We start from the raw sequence: 27427 nt of genomic DNA on the forward strand, positions 1-27427 counted from the left end.
TGAGGTTCGAGATGCAAGCCTGTGAGATCTAGCTTGGGAGAGAGGATGATGGGGAGTCCGAAATCAAAGGAGGACATTTAACACAATCTCAGACAATGACAGAGCAACAAGTGGTGACAAAGGATCGGGTCAAAAAGTAAGCCTGGATGACCTAGACAGCCTTAAATCCTACAAATAACCCATTTCAATACAATACTATATTTTATGGTGGAATTCTGCCCTTAACCGTACTGTATTAAACAAGTTTATCTGTACTGTATTAAACAACAAGGTGGAGATCATTGTTTGGCCAACATTCATGTCCCTTCCAGCTGGACCCACCCCCCCCCCTGCGACTTCCCACCTCCAATAGCTTTCTACTTACAAGATACAGAACTAGTATTTCAGGCATCTGCTACACAGATTGGCCTTTTTGCTACAAAAAAAAAGAAGTGGATAAACTTTGTGATGTGTGCCTGTTGGCATCTTCAACTCTGCAATGGCAAGAGCTATGCAGACTGGTAAAGAGTTTTCTTTTGCACCTTTCATTCTCTTGACATCAATGGAGCCTCCAGCTAGTTGCAATGCCTGGAACCATAATCTGACTTTGATGGTAAGAAAAGCCTTTTTAGGCTTTACCTACCCTGCTCAACTGGCACCGGTCACCAGTGCAGGGATACAGTGTTTCCTTTCAGGACTTCCTGTGTTTTAAAGCAGTACACATTACCTTAAAGTGAAGTGCTGAAGGGGTACTTTGTACCCCTTTTACCTCAGTTTTCTGTAGCATCCCTTTTGCCTTTCTGATGTGCCTGGAACAGGTTGGTGGCAGTAAACCAGGTTTTTCCTGGTGCACTTGTTTAAAGGCAGAATTTCTTTTTGGAGCTTCAGCTTTCCATTTTATGATAGGTTATTTGTATAGCGCCATTGTTGGGCAAGATTGTATGCAGTACCCTGTGGGAGACATCACGCCTGGTCCTTTTGGCAATAGTTAACTCACCATTTGGTATAAGCATGTACAACACAAGTAGGTACAGTGACTGAGCAGCCAGGCTCATCTCAAGAGGGGTCAACATGCGCTGTAGGCTTGTAACAGAGTCACAGTGACAAGTATCCAAATAACACTTATACTCAAGGTTTATTATTAATTTAACAGCCAGTTTGAATAAGCCTTCTTTAGAAGGGAGCAAATATTTAACACTTAAATATTCTTCAAAATACAGTTTCAGTAAATCAATAGATACTCATTTGGGATGACAGACACTTCCTATACCCTGGGGTAGCTTCAATTAGGACACCGTGGACATTGATATGTCACTGGTACATTTAAAGCAATACTGATTTTGGTGTCAAAATGAAAAGGTTAGAGGAAGAAACAATGGTTAACACTTTTCTCAAACAGGTAAGCACTTTTGAACCCCCTAATGCAATGTAGATTAACTCTTTCCCAGCTATACAAGTAAGGTATGTATGACTTTCTGGAGGGACAGATCAAAACAAAGTCAGGAGGTTAGAAAAGGTAGCAAGGACAGCCAATGTCACTTGAGCAAAGTCTAGGGGAGCTGAAGCACTTCGTGAAGTTAAGTAAAAAGTCAATGTTAGAGAGTTTTTGTTGAAAAAGAAATCACTGTTGGGCCACAAGCTGGGAGGCTTGTGAAAGGCAGAGCTGCAAGCAACTCTACCAAAGGCAGTAAATGCAAGTCTCAACTGAGAGCAAGCGAACTAGACAGCAAGAGGGAAGTGCCCCTTTGTTTACAGTACCTAAGGACTGAAGATATTGGTGCCAGCTGGCTTCTGTTCCTGTTGTAGTATGGCAGATCCTGTTCCTAGGCATCAGTCATGGGGACAAGAAAGAACGTCTGGGGATTAGTGCATTTTTGCAGTTTGAAGGTCGGAGGCAGCAAATGCAATTTTCAGATCAGCAGCACTTTGAGGTTTCAGCTTCTCGCCAATAGCACTACCGCGGTTATCGGATACCCTGTGGGCTTTCCTTGGTTCTGGGGTCCAGCACTCTTGAGGTGGCTGAGGCTTGGTTAGACCTTTGAGGTAGTCCGGAGGATCTTCCTGGAGCTGAGGTCAGACTATTCCGGTGTTCCTCTCCCCGGCACTCGGTTCCTGCACAGCAAATGGAAGTACAGACAGCTTCGAGAGGATTTCCAGGTGAGTTCATCTTGGGGTCGATTGGTCCCGCCAACCCTAGGGGAGAAGTTGTCCTTTGCAGGGCTTCTTTGGTCAGGGCAAATTCAGAGCTTCAGCACTGCAGCAGGGCTTCACCGGGCAAACCAACGGTCCAGGAGTTGCAGCAAGCGTCTCTTCCAAGTTCTTCTTCGGATTCCTTCATCCAGTGGTCGACTGCCTTCTGTCCAAAATACCTTGCCTTTTATGCAGGTTTCTCCCATTCATTCGCAGCCTAGCTGTCAATAACAGCAGGGTGGCTGTCCTCTTAGGACAGCCAGACAGCCAATCACCTTTGGGTGCATTCCTGTAACCAAGGAGACTAAGCGCAGGGCACCTCCCTTGCTTCCTGCCCTGCAACCCATGCTGGAGCCAGAGGCAGGTTTCACCAGTGAATCCTGCCAAAGACCAAACTAACAGGGACCAAACCTGGTTTGGCACGCAGAGTAAATCTCAAGAAGGACCTTTCCAACAAGAAATGGCGAAAAAAGACGACCAGGGCCATTTTGACAAAATGGGCACCCATGGGTGCTTTACTGCAGCTGCAGACCATGGTACAAACACTCAATGGTAGAAAAAAGTAAACCACTGCCACCAGGAATTAATTGTAGAAAGGGTAACAAAAATGTTACATGACACTGGACAAAGGTGATACTAAGTAACCCCTCCAGCACCCTTACTCCAGTAAGATGGCGTCTGCTGGGTCTAGAATGTTAAAAATGTAAGTAAAGTCAATTTCACTCTACTACTCTAGGACACAGTTATCCAAGAGAAGGTATTTTAAACCTTTGGTTAATCTGAAAGACGCTTCGAGCCTCCTCATTGGCCGAGGGGCTGCCACACCCCCTGCCAGGGACAAAGGCATGGAATCAGAGGGATTCCCGGCCAGGTAATGCCCCGGTGAGGGCCAATCAGAATGGTTCTTTCATTCCGATTATCTCTCGCCGGGTACTAATATTTATTAATGTATTTATTGTATTTGTTAGCGGCCAAGACCCAGGGGTATCACAGCGCTATAATTACACAGGCAGAGTACAATAGGCAGGTACATGGTTACATGTTAAGACAATGTTGGTTATCTGGTACAAAACCATGCAAACTTGTTGGAAAGCCGTTTTGATTTGTTTGCGGAAGGTCAGGTAGGAGGGATCACCTCCGATAGGGGTGGGGGGGGTAATTCCACAGTGCAGGCGCGATGGTGGTGAAGCTAGATCCTCCTGCTCTTTCTGGACGATCTGGGGTGGAAAGGTGGAGGAACGCAGGTTGCGTGGATTGGACTTTTTGGTGATGCCGTGGGTGAGTTAGCAGGGTGTTGTGGAGGCATTGATGAGTGATGGACAGGATTTTAAAATCAATGCGTGCCCAGTTAGGAAGCCAGTGGGCTTCGCATCTGATTAAGGAGATGTGGTCAGATCGTTTGAGGCCCCACACTGCTCTAGTGTGCTTTGTTTTGGGTTAATTGAAGTTTGTTCAGGTTTTTGGTGGAGGTCCCTGCGCTGATGGCTCTGGCTAGGGTAAGGCAGTTACAGAGTAAGGAACTTTCTGGAGAGGTTAATGAGTTTGGTTGAATTTGCCATGGAGGCAACCGCTTTCACGTGTTTGTGCATGTCAAGTTCAGCGTCAAGGTAGACGCCAAGGGTCTAGACACTGCGATACTGAGATGCTATTGCCATCAATGAAAAATGAGGCAAAGGCAGGGGTCAAGGTGTTTGAGGCGGCATGGACAGCCGACAATCAGCAGTTTTTTTTTTCCATCATCAAGGCAGAGTTGATGGTTAGCCATCCAAGCTTGAATAATGCTGTAGATGCAGTTGATGTTAGCAGAGTCAAGCTCGTGGAAACCTGTGAGTTTTATGAGGATCTGCCTGTCGTCGCAAGTAGGAAATGTTCAGGATGTCCAGGTGATCAAAGGCTAGGTGGACATTGTACAGTGTGGGAGAGAGGCAGGACCATTGTGGGATCCCGTAAGACTGGATTGGGGTCAGCGGCTTCATCTCCGAAAAAGATCCTGGAGATTGCTCACTCAGGATTTTACCCATGTAGCCGCTTCAAGGAAGAGGTTGATGGAGGTAAGGAGGCGGTGGCAGAGTATGCCATGCTCGACAAGGTCGAAGGCCACCGAGAGGTCTACTAGCATGAGGATAGCAAGGTTGCTGATGTCTCGGATGTGATAGAGTTGGATCTGGAGATCCAGGAGGGCGGATTCGGTGCTATGTCTAGGTCTGAATCTTCGACTGGTGCAAGCCGAGTAGGTTGTTGGTATCTAGGTGGGTTTGGAGTTGTAGATCGGCTGTGAGAATTCAAGAAGAGAACTGTTGTGATGGGACGGTAGTTGGTTGGCATGGTGGGGTCGTGGGAGGATTTTCTCAGCAATTGTGTGACCCAAGCATCTTTGATGAAGATGTTAACAGTACATGAGCTGAAGGAGGCATTGATTAATTTGGCAACTATCTGGGCGAGGGGTTCAGCACAGAGCTTGATGATGTGAGCAGGGCAGATGTTGCCTATGCAAGTAGATGCTCTGAGGCGTGGTATGGAGGAGAGGGCGTCTGCTGGTGTGATCAGAGAGAAATGGAAAGGGGGTGCGAATGGCAAATTGTGCTTCAGTGATTATTTTTAACTGATTTTTCCTTTGGGTAAATCGGAGTTTCCGTTTTATATCCCATGACATGATGTGTTGACCATCAGGTCTAGGTTCTTCCACATGTGCTAGGTTTGGGATGTGTGTTTAAGACACTGCACTTATTTGTGCATGCTACTAGGTACGTATCTGCTTGTTGGGTTGAAGGGTATCCTGGTTCTCCCCAGTCCCGTTATTTTATGTTGGGTATTTAGCTTTTGTAAGGGCCCTGAGACATTGGGTTCAGGAGAGTCCTTGTATAGTCTTTAGTGTTTTCAAATATACTTTATATTTTTTAATCCTGTTTGTTATTACCGAAGAAGTTTACTATGTGCGACTAAGTGAATATATATTTCTGTATATCTGTTGTGCATTTTCTGCATTTGCATTTATGTGTGTGGACCTGTGTCCATTTAAAACATCTACCCGAGCTAAACCTTGTTGCTCTGACCACACTTCCCACGTTTGGCTTCCCATTCTTAGCAGGTGTTTCATCCTTCACCCTCGAGGGTTACTTGCAGGATCCTTTCAGAGGGTAGCACAAAAACTGCTTTACAAATGGGCGACCGGACAGTCACCTGCAAATGAAGACATGCACTTACCAGGTTGTACCTCAGTTCCCAAGCAGTCCATTTGAAAAACGGTCACCGAGTACGTACCACTGGGCCATGGGCTGGTGGGTTACATGCGATACCGGTCGCTGGGTTCTGTAGGCCCTTTGAACCTTTTTGGTCTTTGACGTAAATTGGTCTGAATCCTGCTTTGCTCCCTTCTTCCCTGGGTCCTCTAGTTCACAAACCTGTAGCTCAAATATTTGTGGGGGGTCTCCTCTGAAGTACACTAGGGTTGGTTACTCCTTTCTCCCGAACTGCGGGGTAGAACAGACAACTTCCTAACAGCAGTTCTGCGCATTGATTTGTCAGTTACTACTTAGGTGGATTTTTTCCTCAACTACTATACACCTCAAAAGGGATTCTTGAGGGTGCTCATCTGAACAGTAACATTTTCCTGGGTCCCTAAAGTCTACCACCAAGAAGTAGTATTTTAGCTTGTATCCCTGATTTTCTTTCGATGGACTTTTAATCAAGCTCAAACTTGCTAAAATGTACAATGTTACTGTGTGTTATTGTGTTTGCATCTCAAATATTTTCAGGAGTGAAATGTGACAAGTAGGTTCAATATTATAAGCGTACCCTATTCTGAGCGTTGGATTGCCCTCTGTGCCAGGTTATTAATTGGAGTCCCTTCACCCAAGAATACAGTCCACATGGAGCATGGCCAGCACTGTTCGATGTGGACGTTATGAGCTCGAGCCCGAAGGCCGCCCGATGAAAGACAGGTATTACTTACAGTAAAAGCATTTCTGATGGTTGTATCTGCTTAGATTCACATGCTGTGCATAGTCTGACATCCAGTGGACACTGCAGAGTATTGCATCTTGTTTTTCGAAAGTGGAAAAGGGGACGTCGACCATAGGCGTGTCTGTAATTCTATCCATATAGTGATGTGTAGTGTACCCAAAATCCCTCACGCGTCGAGGTCCCTCTGTATTATTCTGCCATGAGGGAGCTTTATTACGTGAGTACAGAAAAGAGAAAGTAATAAGACGTCTATGTTCCTTCCATCCGAGCGGGGAGGAAGGGTGGGTGCATGTGAATCTAAGCTGATGCAACCATCAGAAATGCTTTTACGGTAAGTAATGCATGTCTTCTGATGTTTGTTAATCTGCTTAGAATCAAATGCTGTCCATAGAATAGTGAGCAGTACCCGGAGTTGGAGGTGGGTTGTGAGAAGGAACAGTAGAGAAAAGATGTCTTAGTACTGCTTGTCCCACCTGGGAATCAGATCTAGAATGGGAATCTAGTCAATAGTGTTTTGTAAAGGTGTGTACAGAACTCCACGTTGCCGCCTTCCAAATGGACAGGGGAACATTTGCAATGAATGCTATGGATGCGCCAGGGCCTCGAGTGGAATGTGCTCCTGGCTTGAAGGGCAGTTCTCTTAGCAAGAGAGAAACCGAGTGATACATTGGACAATCCATCTAGATATAGTGGATCTGGAAACTGCATCTTTCTCTTCCTGCCGCCACCGAGACAAAGAACTGATTAGTCTTTCTCAGTGGTCTAGTCCTTTCCATATAAAACATGACCGCTCTGCGCACATCAAGTGTGTGCAGGCTTTTTTTCTCCTAAGTTAGATGGGTTTTGAAAGAACGTTGGTAGTTCTACTGAATGGTTGACATGGAATTTTGAAATGATCTGCGGTACGAACCTACGGTGTGTGCGTAGAACCACTTTATCTTTGCGAACTGTTACAAAGGGATCTAGTATAGAGAGCGCTTGTAGTTCACTCACTCTTAATGGAGGTGATGGCTATTAAGAAAGCAGTTTTAAGAGTGAGATTGTGAAGGGTTGCTTTATGCATGGGTTCAAAGGGGGAGCCCATTAGCCTGGTTAGTACCATATTCAGGTCCCATCCGGGAGCTGGGTTGGATATAGGAGGGTGAATTCTTTTCACTCCTTCCATGAAGGCTTTAATAACTGGAACTTTCCACCATGACACCTTATGTTGAGAAGTAGTGTATGCGGAAAGTGCAGCTAGGTGAACTTTAATGGAATTAAAGACTAATCCTGAGTCCAACAAGTGAGTCAGTTAAAGAACAATTTGTGTGGGAGAGCAGTCAACGGGGTTGATGCTCTTTGACTTGCACCAGATGAAGAACTGTTTCCACTTGCTAGAGTAGCAGTAACAAGTGTTCCGTTTCCTTGCCTCTCTGACAATGTTCATGCATCTCTCTGGGAGCTGTACATGTCCAAATTCTATGACTTCAGGAGCCAGGCTGCCAAGTTCAGGGTCTGTGGGCATGGGTGCAGCGTTCGGCCCCTGTCCTGTGACAGCATGTTGTACGGTCAGGGTAGTTTCACCGGAGGAGACAGTGACATCTTCATTAGATGAGCAAACCAGGGTTGTCGAGCCCACATGGGGGCCACCAGTATCATGGTAACTGGTTTCTGGTGCACCATCTTGTTGAGAGTCGGGGGTGGGGGGGGGGGGGGCGGTGGGAAGCATAGATAAATTTCCCTGACCATGTTATCCAGAAACCGTTCCCCTTGGAGCGGTTCTGGGGGTACCTGGAGGCATAACCCTGGCATTGGGTGTTCTCCAGAGTTGCGAACAGGTCGATCTCTGGGAAGCCCCATTCTGCGAAAACGTTGGAGACTGTCTTCGTGTAGTCGCCATTCGTACTCTGCGGGCAGACGAAAGTCTCTGCTGAGTTCGTCTGCCAGAAGATTGAGTTCCCCTGGTACATGTTGAGATAACCAGAACATGTGTTTGAGAGCCCACTTCCAGATGTTCTGGAACAGCTTGGACAGTCCTGGAGAGTGAGTGCCCCCGTGCTTGTTCAGGTAGTACATGGCTGTGGTGCCGTCTGAGGACGAGCACTGTTTGTAGGTCTGTCTGGAAAGCCTTCAGTGCTTTGAAGACCACCAGCAGTTCTTGCAAGTTTATGTGTTTGGACGCCACACTCTGAGTCCAAACTCTGTGTGCAGTCTGATGGGATAGGTGAACCCCCTCCATCCTGTGAGGGATGTGTCTGTGGTTAGAGTGGCTTCCACTGTGGGGGTGCCGAATGGTTTCCCCAACACGAGGTTTTCCTTCGACCACCATCGCAGTGAGAGAACCAAGGCCTGCAAGACCACCACTAGATCGTCCCATTGTCGGCTGGCCTGACACCACTGGCTATTGAGCCACTCTTGCATTGGGCGCAAGCGCGCGTGAGGTACCAAATAAATACATGACACCATCATTCCTAGCAGTCGCATGGCTTTGCGTAACGTCACTTCTCGACCAGCTACATATTGAGGGATCTGAAACAGCATATTTTGGACCCTCTCGGAGGGGAAGACAAGGCCGTCCTTTGTTCGAATTAGAGCCCCTAGGAATTGCTCGACTTGGCTGGGGTCTAGACTGGACTTCTCGTTGATGGAGAAGCCCAGGTGGAACAAAAAGGTCTACAGTCTTTTAGGTATTTGAAAAGCATGTTTCGAAAGAATCCCCTGTTATGAGCCAGTCGTTGAGGTAAGGGTAGACTGGAATGGACAACCTGTGCAGGTGTGCCGCTTCCAGTACCTTCGTGAATACCCTCAGCGCTGAAGCTATGCCGAAGGGTAGCACCTTGAACTGATAGTGTTTGCCTATCATGAACCTGAGGTATTTTCTGTGCGCTGGCAACATTGAAATATGAAAGTATGCATCTTTCATGTTCAGTGTTGCCATGTAATCCCCCTATGTGAGCAGGGGGATTACCTCCTGCAAAGTCACCATACAAAATTTGAGGTTTTATGAGGGTTTTATGAATTTCTTCGATGGGCGCAGATCTAGTAAAGGGCGCATGGTTAAATCCTTCTTGGGTACAAGGAAGTACACTGAATAAATACCCTCCTTTACCTGTGCGAGGCAGGACCTCCATTGCCCCTTTTTCCAGTAGCAGTTACACTTCCTGAAGAAGGATGGAGAGGTGTTCCGGTGAAAGGCGTCTTTCCCCTTGGGGGTCTGAATGTTGGGGACCGACTGACCTCTATGCAGTAACCGTGGGCTATTGTTGACAGTACCCAGCGGTCTGTGGTAATTCCCTCCCATGCTTGTAGGAATGATGTTAACCGGCCCCCGACCAGAGATGCATGGTAGGGGACCCGAACTTTCGGGTCATTTGGTGTTAGTAGCCGGGGAGCCTCTGGGAGTGGGGCCCCAACCTCTTCCCTTGCCACGACGTCCCCTCTCTGCATATTGTCCACCGGTTCCCTGAGCGTAGGACCAGTTGCTTGTTGAGTATTATTGTTGTTGCTTTTGTCGTTGGCCACGAAAAAGGAGTTTGTTGCCGTAACCTTGCTTATTAGGAGGTCTTGTGATTTCGTCCAGAGTCTTCAGGGTTTCAAATTCCTTCTTAGCTGTCTCCAGCGCGTCGTCAACCGCCTTGCCAAAAAGTGGTTAGTCTTCAAGGGGTTTGCTGATGAGGGACGCCTGGGTTTCTGGCTTAAAACCCGTGTTCCTGAGCCAAACGCGACGCTTAAGAAGTACCCCCTGGACTAGTGACCGGCCAGCCGTTTCCGCAGCTTCTAGAGTGTTCTTAATGATGCTTTGGTTTACCAGAGTACCTTCTGCCACAATGGCTAACAAACAGGTTCGTAAAGGCTCAGGAGCTTCTTGTAGGCCTTCGGGTAACATTCCCCATTGGGCATCAGCATAGCTTGCCAACAAAGTATTGTTGTTGGCAATCCGTGTGGAGAAAGCCGCTGAGGATGTAATCCTCTTTCCCAAGGCATAAAGCTTCTTCAGCTCCTTGTCTGGGGGTGCTTCACTAGTAGATAGCGGAACCCCTGCCCTTTTCCTCATGGTAGTTACTACTAAGGAATCAGGTATGGAGTGACCCCTAATTTATCGGTGGTCTGACGGTGAGGGGTTAAAAAGCTTCTCAATTCACGGGTTGACCCCTCTAACCAATGCAGGCGTGGATAAAGATAGGACGAGGCGTCTCTTGACTGAGGCAAGAAAGTTAAGGCCTGACTAGTAGGTGGTTTTTCTTTAATTATTTTCTCCACAAAGTCTACTTCTAGAAGAAAAAAGAAATGTCCCCAACAGCTCCCACTCTCCCTACTGTGTAGGCCGGCGAGGCTGGGCCACGTGTTCGGCAGAGGATCGCCCCTGTTAAGTCCACCGCCAAAGATCTTGACTCGGAGGGAAGTTGCTTAGCCGTCGAAAGAGGGCTGGAGGCGTATGGATTATTGATAACTGACAAAAAATGACCAAGGGTCGAATAAATGGTAATGGCAATGTCTCTTACGAGCTCCGCATAAGGAGACCAGTATTCTGGGCGGAAAAAAAATCTGAGGGACTTCGACGCGTGGGGGATTTTGGGTACACTACATGTCACTATAGGGATAATATTACAGACACGTCTATGGTCGACGTCCCCTTTTCGGCTTTTGAAAAACAAGATGCAATACTCCGCAGTGACCACTGGATGTCAGACTATGCACAGCATGTGATTCTAAGCATAGTAACAAACATCAGAAATCCTGTTATAAATATTCTGTTTTCCACCGAAACAGGGAAATAAACACTCCTAGCAGTTCCCTGCCCACGGCAGAAACCGAGGGACAGTGGCAAAACCAATGGCAGAGCAAAGAGGATCGGAAGAGGCTTGGTGCCAAAAGCCATCTTGGTGGGATGCACTCTGCACCGCAGCAGATACCATAAGGTACGAGGCAGTGATTGGACCCCTGATCAGAGGCCCAGGTAGAAGATCCAGGCTGCTGGGGAGGCAAAGCATGAGCCCCCTCCGTGGAGGCAGAGATAGAGAAGGATGTAGCTGTGTTGAGGTGGTGGTACTCTGCTCACTGCGAAAAAAAAAGAGTGACAGAGTCCACCACCCTGCATGGCGGTGTGGAAGGATCTGGTAGCAGCGCCTGGACTGTGACAGATTTGCCTGCGAGGATAAGAGGCTAGGAGCTTGTGTGAATGAGGGGTCAGAGAAGGAGGCACTTGCGTTTTGGGGGAAGGGGGTGGGACGACAGTCTAAGGGCAGAGGCAACCCCGCCCCTCCCTCTCACAAACAGGTCCCAGAGTGCAGAGGAGGCATCGGCATCAAGTCTACTGGGTCGGTTGAGGCCACCACAGAGGAAAATCCCTCTGGCTCACGGCCCTAGGAGGGTGAATGGCGGACGATCGCAGGCCATATAGCAGGGAGGTATTGTGCAGCACAGAGGGCGCAACCAGCGGACCGCAAAGCAGGACTTGAGTGGCACTGGTGAGGGTTGTGCTGCCCCAAGGGAGAGGTGGGTGGGAGAAACTAAATGGAGAGCCCAGGCCAAGAAAAACACTGAGGGTGTGTGGGGAGACAGCCTGCTTGGTGGTGACGGCCATGTGGCTGCCCCCGCAACCACCTCCGCCCCACTGCCCCCCCCTTACCCTGGGGACAACTAAACTGGTTCCCAGTACTCAGGGCCCGCCCCCCCAGCCTCCAACCTCCAAAGAAGATCGGCAGCGGGAGTAGAAGTTGGATTAACCATAAAACATTGAATGTACTGAAAGGGGACACAGATAGGGTGCCTAGAGGAGACAGCGGCACCCCTGGGTGTTGGGAATCAGAACGATTGATGGATCCACCTTCCGGAAGGGAGAAAAAAAAATACAAGCTTAATTGCCATCTCCCAGGGGGACTGGAACTGAGAATCATGGCAAGTCGAGCAACAGATTAACAATCACCAGGGGCATCCCCAGACACGAGTAACAAAATAGGAATTTTGTTCGGCTGATAAACTGTGTGCAGACTCAAGGTGGAACAGGCACAAATCTGGTGAAGGATCCACAGACTACGAATCGCACAGTGTTTAAGGGTCACCCAAAGCCAGGAAAAACTGCGATGGAGGCAAGTGAAAGTAGCGCTGGTTCCCACACTACGGGGCAGGGTTTGGTGCAGGGTTACTATGGAACAACTGATGGTGGCAATCCTGATCACTCAAGGGAAAGATTCAGGAGGTCGTGTGGATGTCACCCTAGTATGAGCAGACCTACGGAAGGTCAGTAAAAGTGACCGAGGTGGAACAACTGGTGAATTGTGTGGAGGATGAACTGGCCTTACTGAAAAACCAAGAAGGGATTGGTAGCCGCAACAAGAGCCCTGGAGCTGAAAGCAGAGGATGCAGAGGCACGCTCCTGTAGATGCAATAAGGTTGGTGGAAGTGCTGGAGGGTCCCAGCGCAGAACTTTAAGTGGTAAAGCCAATACTGGAAATGTTGAACCCGAGACGACTCGAAACAGTTTCCGGTAGAAAGAGCGCAGAGTACTGGCCAGAGCAATTTCTGAAATACCACAGCAGATGCTATCCTCCAAGAACAACAAACATGGCCGTTTTGAAGTTGGACATGCCAAGATCCTCAAATCCCTGGACTTCACGCAAGAAGTCTAGAAACAAAGGTGTTCCTTTGATGCGGTGATGCAGCCATTACATGACGAAAACCTGGAATGCTTTTTTCCTGCAAAACGTTAGATATGTAGCCTTTTTTTACATCACCCCGGGAAGCCTGGAACTGGCTGGACACCAGGACACCGGAGCACAGACAAGCGTGGCACTGAAGAGGCGGCGCAGGCCAGAGTCACCCGAAGCCCAGGAGTCCATATCAACTGAGCTATGGCTACTAAGAGTTGGTGAACAGGGTTGGAAGATTGAACATTGAGGGAACAAAGGCAGATGAACGAAAAGGGGGAACTTCTGGTCAGGCAGGCCAGGACCTTACGACAGGTCTAGCCCCCAGGCCCCAGGGTTGAGCATCGCAAGGAGGGGTAATGAAGGTAGGTGGATGGAGACTGAAAGGTCAAGGTTTGAAGTGGGAAGGGTCGGCCAGGTGGGAGTTGCAGTTTGGGGGGGGGGGGGATGAGGGTACAGGGAGCTGAAAATTACACATAACAGACAAAGCGTCAAGTTGCTACAATGGATATGGGCAAATGGGATCTACGTGATCCAACCGCGGATGATTTTGCCGCGGCTGGAAAGTTCGCATGAGAAAGGTGCGAACTACCAAAACTTTGCACCTTTCTCATGCGAACACATGTACATATCCCAACACCCAATACCCCCCCCCCCCCCAACATAAACAAACTCCACTTACCTTCTTCACACGCTGGGTCCCTGAGGCGCCAGTGCCCTTTCACTTCCGTGATCGGAAACCCATGACGCAAAGGTCCTTTTCTTTTTTTTTTTAACGGAAGGCTGCAGGGGTTCCCCCCGCAACCCCTGCTCACTATATTATAAAGTATAGTGAGCGGGGTGATAGGGGGGAGGAACACCCATAGTCCCCCGTTATTTTTTTTTTACAATGCTACCAAAGGATCAAACTTTTGGTGTTCAAACCTTTGGTGGTAGCATTTTTAGATCTAATGGTTCATGCAAACCATTAGATACGGTAAAAAAGTACAAACCTGGCAAATGCACGGAAAGCCTTACTCAAAGATGGGGATTAAAGCATTGAAACTGTGCACATGGAATGTGGGGGGGCTGGGGAAGAACAGAAAGGACATGGATGGGGAAACCTTTGCAACGCAACAGTGTACAAATAGCACTGCTGCAAGAAATGTGCAGAGGAAGGATCTGTATACTATACAGTTAAAGTGGGGCAGTATGGTGTACGGTTCTTCATACTTGTCCTTTGTGAGAGGGGTTCGGATTTGGATAGCCCCAGGGGTGCCAATATCAATAGATTGTATGGTATTGTTTATAAAGCGCCTATACACAAGCAAGTGTTTGAAAGTGCTAAAGCAGGGTGGAAACGCGGGGGAAAAACAGTTGCTCAGAGCCCCTGAAATTCCAAGACGAAAGTCTGCACAGGCAGAGTAAGTGCGGAAAATACATTTAAAAGTTTGAGATACAGAAAATGGGCCTTAAAGCAATTCTGCAGTTTTACCAGTGCAATTAAGGGGGTGAAGACAAGGGAGAAAAGAGCCGATCTTCAGGCACAGTGCGTACAGCTCGTGCAAGTACACAGACTGTCACAGGGAGGGTGGAGGTCCAAGTGCACCCGGTCAGTGGAGACTGGTGTAAGTATTGTATTTAGTTATTTATATCGCGCTCTTTCCCCACTTGTGTGGCCTCAATGCGCTTTTTCCTAGGATGAACGCCAATGTGGATGGAAATTCTAGGGAGATTAGCTTAGGGGATGCGTGTGCATGTTGCTGTTCTAGGACTTGGGCGGGGGGGGGGGGTGCGGGCTGGCAAGGCTCGACTTAAGCAGCCCAAGAGAGGTCAGACACATGGGTGGGTGCTGTTGAGGGTTTGGCGAGATAGATTGTTATTGTTGAGAGTATGTGAGGCCAGTTATACCAGATTCCTTTCGGGTGGCGGTCGATGTATGCTAGTGGCAGAGGTGTTGAGGTACGTCAGTTGTTTCAACCCGGACGGCTATGTGTGCATTAGGCCGGATGTGCTTAGCCGTAGGAGTGTTCCATCATGCATGGATGGATGCTTGGCCGTGCCTGCGGCCTGTGTCCACACTAGTAGTGTGATAGATGTATCGTAGGTTGCGAGCTTGCTCGGCTGGGGAAATATATGTCCAGTTCTAGAATAGAGATGCCTATACCGGTGGGCCTACCTCACTGTGAAGCAGGTATCTGCATATACCAAGCAGAGATGGGGGCTACACCCAGATTCGAGACTCCTGTATAGTGGGAGAGAGGCCTACACCTAACAGTGCAGTTTGAGTACAGGACTAGGCACAGCTAGATTTAAGAGTCCTGCATAGTGGGGAAAAGGCCTATACCTGACAATGCAATTTGAGTACGAGACTAAACACAGCTAGAACCTATATCTAAAGGTGCAATTTGGGTACAAGGATAAACAAACCAAGACTAGGACTAAGTGCAGAAAGCCACTCTTGGGTTATTTCTCAAGTGCAGAGTGTGGGTGAGGCCCTGAGGCAAGTGCGAAAGACGGGCAGGGGTGCCAGGGACCTAAGAAACCCTGAGGTACACCAGCCGGCCAGTCAGCAAGCTGTAAGGTAAAGGGGGAGAGGAAAGAGCAGAAAACTAGGTTAGCAGGGAAGAGGGAGGTAAAAGGGAGAGGACGGTCTTGAGGAGTTTTCAAAACTTAAGAAGATCAGGCTCAAAACGGAGGGCAGCAGGCAGGCTATTCCAGAGGGAGGCACATGCTAAGGATCTACCTCCAAATATCCGCTTGAGAACCAGCTCACTCGCAGAAGGTTGGAGGTAGATGAATAGAGGGGTCGTGAGGGACAGTATTTAGGTAGGCAGCGTTGCAGGTAGGTAGGTCCCAGGACACAAAGCTTTGTGAACAATGCAGAGGGTCTTGAACCTGATCCTTGCAGCCACGTGGAGCCAGTGAAGGGATTTCAGCACCAGAGAGATGCGGTCCCTGGGCTTGAGGCCAAGGATAAGTCTTGCTGTTCTGCATGAGTTGCAGAGGGCGCAACGCAGAAGGGAGAAAGAGGCTGTTGCAGTAGTCCAGCCTAGAGAGAAACCAGGGCTATGGAGACATTGATCCGCTGGGGGAAAGTGAGAAAAAGGTAGAGTACCTCTGAGGTGTAGCTTGATAGTGCGGAGCAGTGACTCGTAGAGGGTCGATCTTCTAGTACGGCACCAAACAGCAAACCTCTTCCACTTGAGCCCATAGCATTTGAGAGTAGATTAAGCTCTGGCCTTGGCGAGCACCTCCTTACAATCCGTTGGGAGATCGTAGCCCCCAAACTAGTGCTGCAGAAGCCATGCTTTCAGGTTCAGCGATCCTGGGTCGTGGTGCAGAATCAGGCCCAGAAGATCTGCGTCCGCCAGAAGCTTCACTGGATGGGACGCTGACATGTCCAGGAGGTCCGGGTACCATTTCATCTCGGCCAAGCCGGAGAGCCCCGTGGATCTGGTTCCCCTCTGCTTCCGGATGTAGAACATCGTGGTGATGTTCTCCATGAAGACCCGGAACACTTTGCCCTTGAGGGACGGAAGAAAGGACTTGAGGGTCCAGAACACTGCCCGCAGTTCCAGCACGTTGATGTGCAACGACTTCTCCTCCGGCAGCCACATGCCTCTTGCATTAAGACTTAGGGAATGCGCGCCCCATCCTTCCAGGGAGGCATCTGTCGTGACCGTCTCCTGATGAGGTGGGGTCTGGAAATCTGCGCATGTGGACAGATGTGCCCGCACTCACCACCACTGCATTGCTCAACGGAAACACTTGTGTGATCTTGTCCTCAAAGCTCCCTGCCAGTTCTATCCAGACGGCGTCGAGGAACTCCTGCAGTGGACGCATCCATAGCCAGCACATTCGAATGAGGTAAATGCATGACATCCTGCCGAGTAGGGAGTTGATGGACCTTACCCTTGCGACCTTCAGGGCCAACAGCCGCTGTACCTTGCCCAAGATGGCCACAACCCTCTCCCCCATCGGAGATGCTCAACACTGTTGAGACGGGCTCCCAGAAACAGTGCGTCCTGCGATGGAGCCAAGCAGGACTTTGCAAAATTTAATCGAGAACCCCTGTCAGGAGTTGGACCGTCTTCGTCGTGCGGTCGACGGCGATGTCCTTGTGGTTCGCCCGGATGAGCCAGTTGTCCAGGTACGGGTACACGTGGATCCCATGTAGGCGCACCTGCGTTGCCACCAGGGCCAGGCACCTGGTGAACACTCGTGGCGCCGACTTCAACCTGAAGGGAAGGGCCTTGAACTGGTAATGTCCTTGAACCACAAAGCTTAAGTACTTGCGCCGTCCTTTGTGTATGGGGATGTGAAATTAGGCATCTTCCAAGTCCAGCGATGATAGAAAATTCCCCTCTTCCAGCTGTCCTAGCACGTGCTGAAGGGTCACCATCTGAAAGTTTTGGGACTTGATGTACTTGTTCAAACGGCGGAGGTCCAGAATGGGCCTCCAACCGCCCGGTCCTTTCAGACGAGTAAGTAACGAGTAAACTACGGAACCTCTTCGGGACAAGCTCAATCGCCCCCTTTAACATGGCCTGTACCTCCAGCAGCAGCTGAGGGATGTGGTTTCCCTGACTGGCCACTGGTGGTATCCTTTGACACTTCCGTTGGAACTCTAGGGTGTGTCCGTGGGCGAGAGCATCCAGCACCCAACGGTCGGTGAAGATGGTCTCCCACACGCTGACGAAATTCACCAGCAGGCCTCCCACCGGGGTGCACGGGTGGAGGCCCGACTCCACGGCCGGTTCAGTCTTGTTTCAATTTCGAAGAGCCGGCTTGGGGACGACGTCGTCCTCCAGACTTGGTGCGGCCCCTGTAGGTCTCCCGGGCTGATGAGCAGGGGGGCGGATGGTAGGACGAGACACCTGCCCGAATCCTTTAGAGGAACTTTGTGATTTCCCTCCAGAAGTCCGAAAGGACGGCCGCTGAAGCGTGCCCAGGGCACGAGCCGTCGGTGTCCGCCTTGATGGCCTGAAGAGACTCGTCCAGTCTTTCCAAACAAATTGTCCCAGTTGAAAGGCATGTCCAACACCTTTGACTAAATATCCTGGCAGAAATTCGTGGCCTCAGCCAGCCTCGCCGAAGGCAAACGCTGTTGCCCATTTGGCGGAATCCCGTGTCGGCAATGTCCGTGGCCACTGTAATGGCCTGGTCTAAAGCCACCTCGCCTTCCTGTAGAATCTCCAATGCCTCAGCCTGCTTGTCGTCGGGAAGAAGTCCAGGAGGGGGGCCATCTTGAACCAAAGTTCCCTGTCGTAACGCACCACAATGGCGAGGGTGTTAGCGACCTTGATGGTCGTTACTGCCGACGAGATCACTCTTTGCCCCATGGCATCCACCTTCTTCCCCTCACCGTCCGGGGGACCAGGCCGCCGACGAGGATGAGCCCGAAGACTTCTTGGCCGCCGCCAAAACCACAGAGTCTGGAGACAGCTGGGACCGTAAACACTTGGGCGCAGAGTCCGGCACTCTGTACTTCTCGTAGCAATCCCTCTTCGCAGGAGCCAATGAAGGGTTCTTCAGGAGGGACAAACCATCGTCCCAAATGTCATCCAATAACGGGATTTAAAGTACGGTCTTCCTCTTCACCTCCCGGCGCTCGTAAAGGAAACCCTCTTCTCCTCCGGGATGAGCTGGAACAGCTCCGAGGCCTTGGATATCATGGCGTGGAAAGAGTTAATCTCGTCAGGCGGTGACTATCTGGCCAGCGGAGACGGGCGGATGCCCCAGGCCCCTGTCATCCGTGCCAGTCGTTGCCATGTCCAGTTCTGTGTCATCCCTCGGTAGGGGAGAGGGAGGCGAGGGGTAAAAAGGCAGAGGGGGGGGGTGAACTCTCCTCTTGGGTGGTGGTTCCTACGATGGCCTCGGAGCCTTGTATGGATTTCTGAGCACAAGGTATGCAGAGCCACAAAAATATCCCCAGGTGGCTGCTGGGGTGGAGGCAACGGGGCCCGGGGCGTTTGCGGCTTAGGTTGATCCGCTCCGTCACCGCCCCGTTTGCTCCTAGTCGGTCCCCTCGTCGTCTTTGTTGTCGCCCTCGTCGGGACGCCCTTCGTAGGGCCTGCTCTTGACACATTTCCCCTCTTGTAGGACTGGGAGGCTGGTGAGCTCTTCCTCCGAAGAAATGTCCGTGCCCTGGAGGACTACCGTGCCCCCACCCCCTTCTTGGTTTCTGTGAAATGATGGGCATCACCTTCTCCCGAGACTTTGATGGGCTTGAATGAAGACTCCCTCCTGGCAGGCAGAGATACCCTCGCTTTAGGGGCCGTGCCCTGAGAAACTGCCCCACGGCCTTCGCGAGGGACGCTGCTACTACGTCGATGGAGGTGTGGGCCTTTGACTGATGAACCTGGGCCTTCGTGGTCCTGGCGTGGCCTTCACCTTAAAAAGGGGGGGGGGGGGGTTGAAGAGTCTTAGCCCCACTCCCCCTTGGCCTCCTCCATCGGGCAAGGTCTTTTCCAAAAGCTTACCCGGATGGTCCGACTTCCAGTGGTCGAAGGTGCCGAAGACGCTGAACTCACCCTGGCTGCCGAGGAGCCCTCACAACGGCGCTCCCGGAGGCAGTGGACTCGCAGTGCTTGGCCTTATGTTGGGCCCCGGCGGGAGGGGAGCCCTGAAAGGTCTTCAAAGACTGCGCAGCTTTCTTCTTCTAGGCAGGGGAGGCATGTTGGCGGGACTCATCCAGAGCCAGGGCCTTGGCCTGCAGCAACTCGTTGAGGCGCTTGCGACGGTCGGCCTGCGTGCGCGGCACCATCTCCCGACAAGCCACGCAGTCGTCCTCCACATACGACTGATCCGAATGTAGGCAATAGAGGCGGGGCAAACCTTGGAGAGGTGTCAAGTCGTCGTCCTCCGCCACGACACGCTGTGGAGAGGCGTCAAGTCGTCGTCCTCCGCCACGACACGCTGTCTAGACCTCGAAGCCACTGGAATCCTCCTAGAAGAAACTTCCAACGAAAATACGCCCTTGAGGGGCGCTGAAGAATCCAAAAACGGGTTCCCGTTAATCGGAAAGGTTAATCGGTGGAGCTTGAGGCTCGATTGACCGAAAAAATAGAGTGAAACTCTTAGAAAATCGCAAAACGGAGTAAAAAGCTCGAGAGCTATAGCACGAGGACTCTCAACACTTGAACGTGCGGTAAAAATCTGAGAATGGCTGCCAGAGGAGGGGCTTAGGTAGAGGGCAGTCATTGGCTTTGGGCAGTATGACCCAGAGACCAGTGATTTGTTGTTAGGAGAAAGACAGTTCAGGAGTGAAACCGAAACTGATCTTTTGTTTATCGAGGATTCCCAGCCTGACAGGGAATTTTTCATGAGCATGTGCAACCATGCCAGACCCCACACTGGAGAAGGCGCAGAGTTCCACCTAGGATGAGGTGTCTGAGAGAAAGGTTAACCATGCCAGAGCCTGACCTGTGATTCCCAGGGTCTCACATAGGCGCGCGATCAGAATGTTGTGGTTAACCATGTCAAAGGCAGAGGAGAGGTCAAGGAGAACGAGGACAGAGGGAGTGTTAGTGTCAAGATTTGACAGCAGGTCCTCACATGTTTTCAGAAGAGCCTCTGGAAGCTCTAAAGCCAGATTGATGGTCAAGGAAGCAACCAATAGGTTCAGTGTGGAGGGTAAGGAGTGATGGACATGGGGCAGTAGTTTGCCAGAATGGAGGGGGGCGGCAGAGGTTTTTTTAGCAGAGGGTGCACAAGGGAGTGCTTATGGGCAGTTGGGAAATATCTGCAGAGATGAGCGAAGGCTGGGGCGAGGGAGTCTATATGGTCTTTAATGGTTTTTGAGGGGCCGGGGTCCACCTGTTTGGATGAGGCCTCCATAGATTAGACTAGTCTGGTTAACTCATCAGGTGTGACAGGTGCAAGAGAAGAGAGGGTAAGTGGAGGGGGGGGTAGGGAGGCTCCGGTGTTGGTGTATGCTGTGGTGAGGAAGATGGGGTGTCTTGGGTTTTTGTGGTGAAGTGGTGAAGTGTGCAGCCAGGGCCGAGCAAAGGTCCTGGGTGGGTGTGACAGAAGAGGCTGCTGCAGGATTGGCCCGTTCCTTGCAGACTTTGAAAAGTTTGGCTGTGTTTGATGCTGCAGAGATGCAGGCTTGAATAAAGACCTTTCTAAAACATTATACAAAAATGGTGGACAAAGGGAAGAAACAGAGTGGTGATGGGCAGTATTGAAGGAAGGGAGCGTTGTATGGTTAACTCGTATGCCCCAAAAAGACTAGGACTACTAACCCCCTCACCCCCCCTCAGTGTCAGCGATGGTTTGAGGGTACAGATCAGGTATTTTTTTTTATTTCGGGGGAGGGGGTGGGGGGGAACAGGGAATTTTAATTGCACCATGGATAAAGCTCGACAGAACTGGGAGTTTGGGCCCCTCCAAGCAGCAAGCATCGGCATTGCTGCACAGGGTAGAACTAGACTTGGTGGATTTGTGGAGTGAAAAAAAAAACAAATGGGTTGACACATGCCTACTCTAATCACTCAAAGGTTAATTCCTCTTATTCCGGTTTAGATTTAGTGAGAATTTTGTCAGACCACTCTCCACTAGTAGTGACCCTCAATAGACAAGTAAGGCTGGCCATTCCGTTGTATTGATTACAAGTGGAAGCCCTAAAAGATATAGGCTTCAGTCGGACATTAGTAGAAGCGATGTCTTCCTTCTTTGACTTGAACTAGGGTTCAGTGGATGACGTGGGGGGTACAGTCGGAAGCGTTTAAATTATACAAGAGGGATTTGCAAAGCAAAAGCAGCAGGGGTGACAGAGGCTGCAAAACTCCTTGAGGAAGAGGGAGAGTACGCGACTGGAGGGAGAGCTGGTGAAAGGGCTACAGGTTGGGGTGAGCTCGCACAGGCATTGAAATTGCACCTGGGAATCTCGTGAGCTTCGAATGGAGCCAATACAATGTAAGGATTCACGGGGAGAGCGATACAGCAGGCCTCCTTTTAGCACAGCTAGTGCAACAGGAACAACCCAGATCAGTTTAAAAAAAAAAGAAAACAGTTCTCAACGCAGCAGCGGACATGGTGGCAACACAAGACATAAATGGGGCGTTCCAGGTAGCATTTTCTCTTAGGAGGAAGCAGAGGGCCGGCTGAACTTGTGAGGCTACCTAAACTGGCATGGGAATTTCACGAGGGCTTGGCAGCACCTATAGAGGAAACCAATCTTACACACCATTAAACTGATGCAAAGAAATAAGACACCTAGGAGTGATGCGTTTCCCGTGGATTATTATCCTAAATTCACAGGACTGCTGGTACTGCAATTAAAGAGTATACAACCACGCTTTTGAGGTGGGAACCCTTATGGAAACGATGCAGGAAGCACGTACTATAGTTCTAAAAAGGGTAAAAGGCTGCTGTATCGGCCCATCTCATTGTTGAATGTGTATACTAAGATCTTGGTGAGAAGATTGTGCAAGTGGCACAGAGTCTGGTACACCATGAACAGTGCAGACTTGTGGGTGGCTGGAATACTACTATGAATTTAAGGCAGCTACATCATGTGATAGATTTGGTGAGGCAGTCTGATGCAGACTTGGCATTGGCCTCACGAGATGCAGTCAAAGCGTTTGATTTGCTGGAGTGGGCAGGGCTTTTCATGGTATTGGAAGCATCAGGGATAGTTAACGGATGAGGAGATGGTTCAGGCTCTTGTATAAAAGCCGGATGGCCCGGGCAAAGACGGGATCCTGGGTATCTGAGCAGTGGTCCTTGGGGCGAGGCACAGCATGAGACGGGATTGCCCCGTCTCACCACTATTTGCTATGGCGCTGGAAACCATGGCATGCTACTTTCGGCAACACACAGGAATACTGGCAGAGGGTGTAACGCATAGTAGATCGTTGTACGCCATCGACCAAAAGTCAATAACCCACTGATTAACATACCCATTATATGGAAGGTGTTGGGGAACTTTGGGAGATCAGGACTTTCTATCAATAAGGAAAGTCTGTTGCTCCCGCTACAGAGTCGGGAGAAAAAGCACCTTCCAGGCCGGGGAGTGAAATGGGAGACTGAATCATTCCCATACATAGGCATTTAGATATTTCATGAAATGGAGGAAACAGTCTAAATCACAGGAAGGATGCCATCCTTAAAGAGAAGCAGTGGCTTTCTGGAAAGGCCCACCATGGTCTGATGGGCATGGTGGCCCTCTGTAAAATGGTTGTGTTCCTGAGGTCATTGTAATTTTTCACAAATATCCGTTATGGAATAAACAAATCATCTTTAAGATGCTGGATATAAAGATTGGGAGCTACTATGTAACACAGGGCGAAGCAGAATAGCATTAAAGACGAAAGTGTACACTAAATTGCCATTCCCTACATGTCCTGCCATGCCACCAACCTGGTCCCACAGCGCCCAGAAGATGACCAAAGACTCCATATCTCCACACCACTCAACCAGAACACCTCTGCTAGACAACTACATTCCCCTGTGTTTGAATGGGACTCGTGAGACGCCACTGCCAAAAGTTTTGAGCAAACTGGGACAATGCATTTGAGTGTTCTGCCCTGTTTGTTGATATGAAACATGGCTGTGGTGTGGTGGTTTGTGATCACCCTGCCCCCCACAACTTTAAAAAGAGCACAATGCCATCTTGACAGCTATAAACTCGAACACACTTATGTGTGACTTGTTGCACGGACCACCTTCGCTGTGAGGTTTTGCCACTGCGTCTCCCAGCTGTCAACAGTGCATCAGTTGCGATTACCTGCATTGGCGGGTTGACAAAAGCTCACGTACTTGTTTGTCCACCATTTGGGGGCTACTACCACTTGCAAGTCCACCACGTGATCACCCCATTGGCCCAAGATCACTGCTGTATAGGGTGCATGTGGAGTCTTGCATGTGGGGCTAGGGATTATGCGTGGCTAGGAGAAAAATTCCAGAACCCAGAAAAGCAAGAGGTACAAGGGGCTACCCAAGGTGGTAAAAGGAGAAATTACTTACCGTAATGTTATAGGTTCTTCTCCCGCAGAATCCTTCTCAGAAAAATATCCCCTTACAGCTTCAACTGCTCGGAAAAAAACTTCAACAGGAGTCGGCCCTAGTGGCCCTCAACTCAGCCGTCAATCATCAATCTGCCTTGTAATTGGTTATTTATAATAACACGCTAAATACCTTGGAGGTTTCTCAGCACGGACCCGGGGATCAAACCTGTTGCTCCGCTTTGTCTTGTTTCCAAGGTGCACGTGTTGCCCCAGAGCTATTCTCCCTTGACTCGGTGGTTCAATCGTCCGCGCAGGATGTGACATCAGCATATATATACTGCGTCACTATGCCCTGCACCTCAGTTCCTGCCTCCGTCCCATCCCCCCGAGGTCAGCCACTGCAGAGGAAACCATTGAGAAAAAGAAGGCCAACTAGCCAATAGAAAAACATAGATCCTTGCCGGGATGAGCAGAAGTTTTTAGAAACGTGTTTTGTTTTTTAAACAAAGAGCATGGCATATAGCTTGCCAGCCAGAAAAGCAAGCGACTCTGGAACAATCACCGAGACTCCCCTCTCTCAAGAGCAGACATACACCAACTGATAATGCTTCCTGAGCGGGGACAGACAGGAGGGGTGATGAGGAATCTGCAGCAAGTAATCTCCTTCAATGGATTACCCTTTTCACACAGATTCCTCATCAGATGGACTAACAGCGGAACAATGGAGGCGGGAAGAAAGCTTACAGTACTGCCTTTCCGAAGAGAGCATCAGCACCCCCACCGGAACAAGTTACTTACCTGTAACTGTTCTCCTGCATGGGTCTGGCATGGATCCACATGCTCATGAATATTCCCAGTCAGGCTGGGAATCCTCAGTAAAGAAAAAATCAGTTTCATTGTCTTTCTCCTGACAACCAATCACTGAGCTCTGGGTCATACTGCCCGTAGCCAATGACTGCCCTCGACCTAAGCCCCTCCTCAGGCAGCCATCTTCAGATCTGGTAGCATGTAAAGTGGCAGTAGGACCAAGAAGAGCCGCAGAGGGGTAGGAGGGAGGGTTTGCAGGTGAATCCATGTCAGACGAATGCTGGAGAACAGTTACAGGTAAGTAACTTGTTCCTTCTCCAGCATGGTGTCTGGCATGGCTTCACATGCCCATGAATGAAGAATACATAGCGGTACACACATGCACCACCAAGGGAGCTGGCAAGGCTCAATATAAGCATCTCTTAACTCCTCACCAGGCTCACCTTCAAGCGAACAGGTTGCGCAGCACTGCTTGTCTGACACTGGACTCCCTGTCGACGCAGTTGAATTTCGTCAAGGTGTGCGTCGACCTCCATGTCGCAGCCCTGCAGATGTCCAGCAGGGGCACACAAGACAGGAATACTTTGTAGTAGTGATCGCTCCGGTAGAGTGGGCTCTCCGTAGGCCAGGCAGTGGTCGGTTTGCCAAACGGTGACAGTGGGTGATACAGCCGGAGAGCGAACCTGGAAATGGAAGCCTTGGATAGGGCCTTCCCATGGTTCACAGAACCAAAATTCACAGAGAGCTGAGAGATTTTCCAGAACCACTGTGCGGGCCACAAACTTCAACGCTCTAGCCACATCCAGCGAGTGCAAAGTCCTTTCAGCCGGCGACGAGGTGCCGGAAAACACATAGGTAACACCAAGGGTTCGTTTAGATGAAAGTCCAACAGCACCTTGGGCATAAAGGAGGGGTGTGTCCGCAGCACCACCCTCATGTTCTGGAAAGTCAAGTAAGGTGGTTTACAGGAGAGGGCCTGTATCTCCCCCACTCTGCGTGCAGAGGTGATGGCCACAAGAAAAGCAGTTTTCCACGGCAGAAACTTAGTGGTGCAGAATGCATAGGCTCAAACGGATGTCCCATGAGCCTAGTAAGCACCACAATGAGCTACCACTGCGTCTGGAGCCTTCACCGGCGGGAACAACCAGAATAGTCCCTTGACTAATTCCTTGACCAATCGGTGCGACCACAAGGTCGTCCTTGGGATCTGGTGTAGCTGGAGACGGCCGCCAGATGAACCTTGATGGGAGGGGTGGGCCAGTCCCGATTTGGTCAACGACAGCAAATATGGAAGTACCTGAGGAGACTTGACCCTCAGTGGATCAATCTTCTTACCAAATAGTAAATTTCTTCCACTTGAGTCCGTAGCATTTCAAAGTAGACTATGCTCTAGCCTTGGCGAGTACTTCCTTGCAGTCCGCCGGAAGATCGTAGCCACCGAATTCTAGCACGGCAGGAGCCAGGGCTTCAGGTTCAGAGACCGTGGTGAAGAATGGTGCTTCCTGCCCGGCAAGAAGATTCACGACCACTGGCAGCTTGACTGGTGGCACCATGGACATGCTGAGAAGGTCCGGGTACCAGATCTACCAGTCACGCCGGTGCGACCCGTATCATCCGGCACAGACACCGAGTAGATTGATGACTCGAAGTAACAATGGCAACGGAGGGACCGCATACAGAAATAGGCCCCCAAGGGAATGAATGCGTCCCCCATGGTCCCTTGCTGGGGAAACCTGCTGGCAAACCTCTGGCACTTGGTGTTCATTGCTGTCGCAAACAAGTCGATCTGGGGATTGCCCCATTTGCAGAACAGATTCTCCACTAGGTCCTGGCATGAGCGAAGTTCCCTGCTCAGAGAGTCTGCGGCCGTGTTCTTGACTCCTGTCAGATGAAATGGGATGAGGAACACCCCCTGAGCGACACCCCAATACCCCCAAGTCCTGCGCTTCCTTGGAGAACGGTGGGGACGTGACCCCCTGCTTTCTGATGTAAAGCATTGTGGTGGTATTGTTGGTAAAGATCTGCACCACCTTGCCCTCAAGAGACACCAGGAATGGTGTCTCCGCCTGTAGCTCCAGCACATTGATGTGCAGCATCTTTTACTCCGGTACCCACAGGCCTCTGGCGTGAAAACTTCGAGAGCGATCTTGTCCTGGAAGCTTCCGGACACTTTAATCTAACGGGCATTGAGGAACTCCTGCAGTGGCCGCATCCGCAGCCTGCAGAGTCGGATGAGGTAAATGCATGACATCATGCTGAGCAGAGACTTGATGGCCCTCACGTGGCGATCTTCAGAGCGAGCAGCTGTTGCACCTTGCCCAGAATGGCCTCCACCCTCTCGTCAGACGGTGACGTCAGGCACGACACTGTTGAGCCGGGAAACCAGGAACAGCACGTCCTGCGATGGAGTCAAGCAGGACTTTGCATAATTCACTGAACCCCAGATCCGTCAGTAGGCAGACAGTCCTCACTGTGTGATCGACGGCAATGCTCCTTGAACTGACCCGCATGAGCCAGTCGTGCAATTAAGGGTAGACGTGGATGCCTTGCAGTCGCAGATGTGCCGGCGCCAGCCACTCGGTGAAAACCCTAGGCGCTGACTTTAATCCGAAGGGAACGGCCTTGAATTGGTAATGCTTCCCCTGAATGACGAAGCGTAGAAAATTGCGGTGCCCCTTGTGATCCAGGTCCAACGAGGACCAAAAGTCTCCCTCTTCTAGCTGTCCGAGCACATACTGAAGAGTGACCATTCGAAACTTCTGGGACTTGATGTATTTTTTCAGTCATCTGAGATCGAGAATGGGCCTCCAGGCCCAGGTCTTTTTTCATGAGGAAGTAGCTTGAGTACACTCCGGAGCACTGGAACCCTTTTGGGACGAGCTCTATCACCCCTTTCTTTACCATGGCCCGAACCTCCAGCAGCAGTTG

The 27427-nt window shown here is 50.2% G+C and overlaps 1 protein-coding gene across 1 annotated transcript in view; it reads right to left on the bottom strand.

Annotated features, from left to right (window-relative positions):
* ACVR1B (activin A receptor type 1B) overlaps positions 1-27427 on the bottom strand; it is a 256246-nt gene that overhangs the window by 56053 nt on the left and 172766 nt on the right. The gene's annotated exons all lie outside the window — the stretch shown is intronic.

Source organism: Ambystoma mexicanum, chromosome 3q (assembly GCF_040938575.1).
Source record: "Ambystoma mexicanum isolate Mex_15411 chromosome 3q, UKY_AmexF1_1, whole genome shotgun sequence".
NCBI lineage: Eukaryota > Metazoa > Chordata > Amphibia > Caudata > Ambystomatidae > Ambystoma > Ambystoma mexicanum.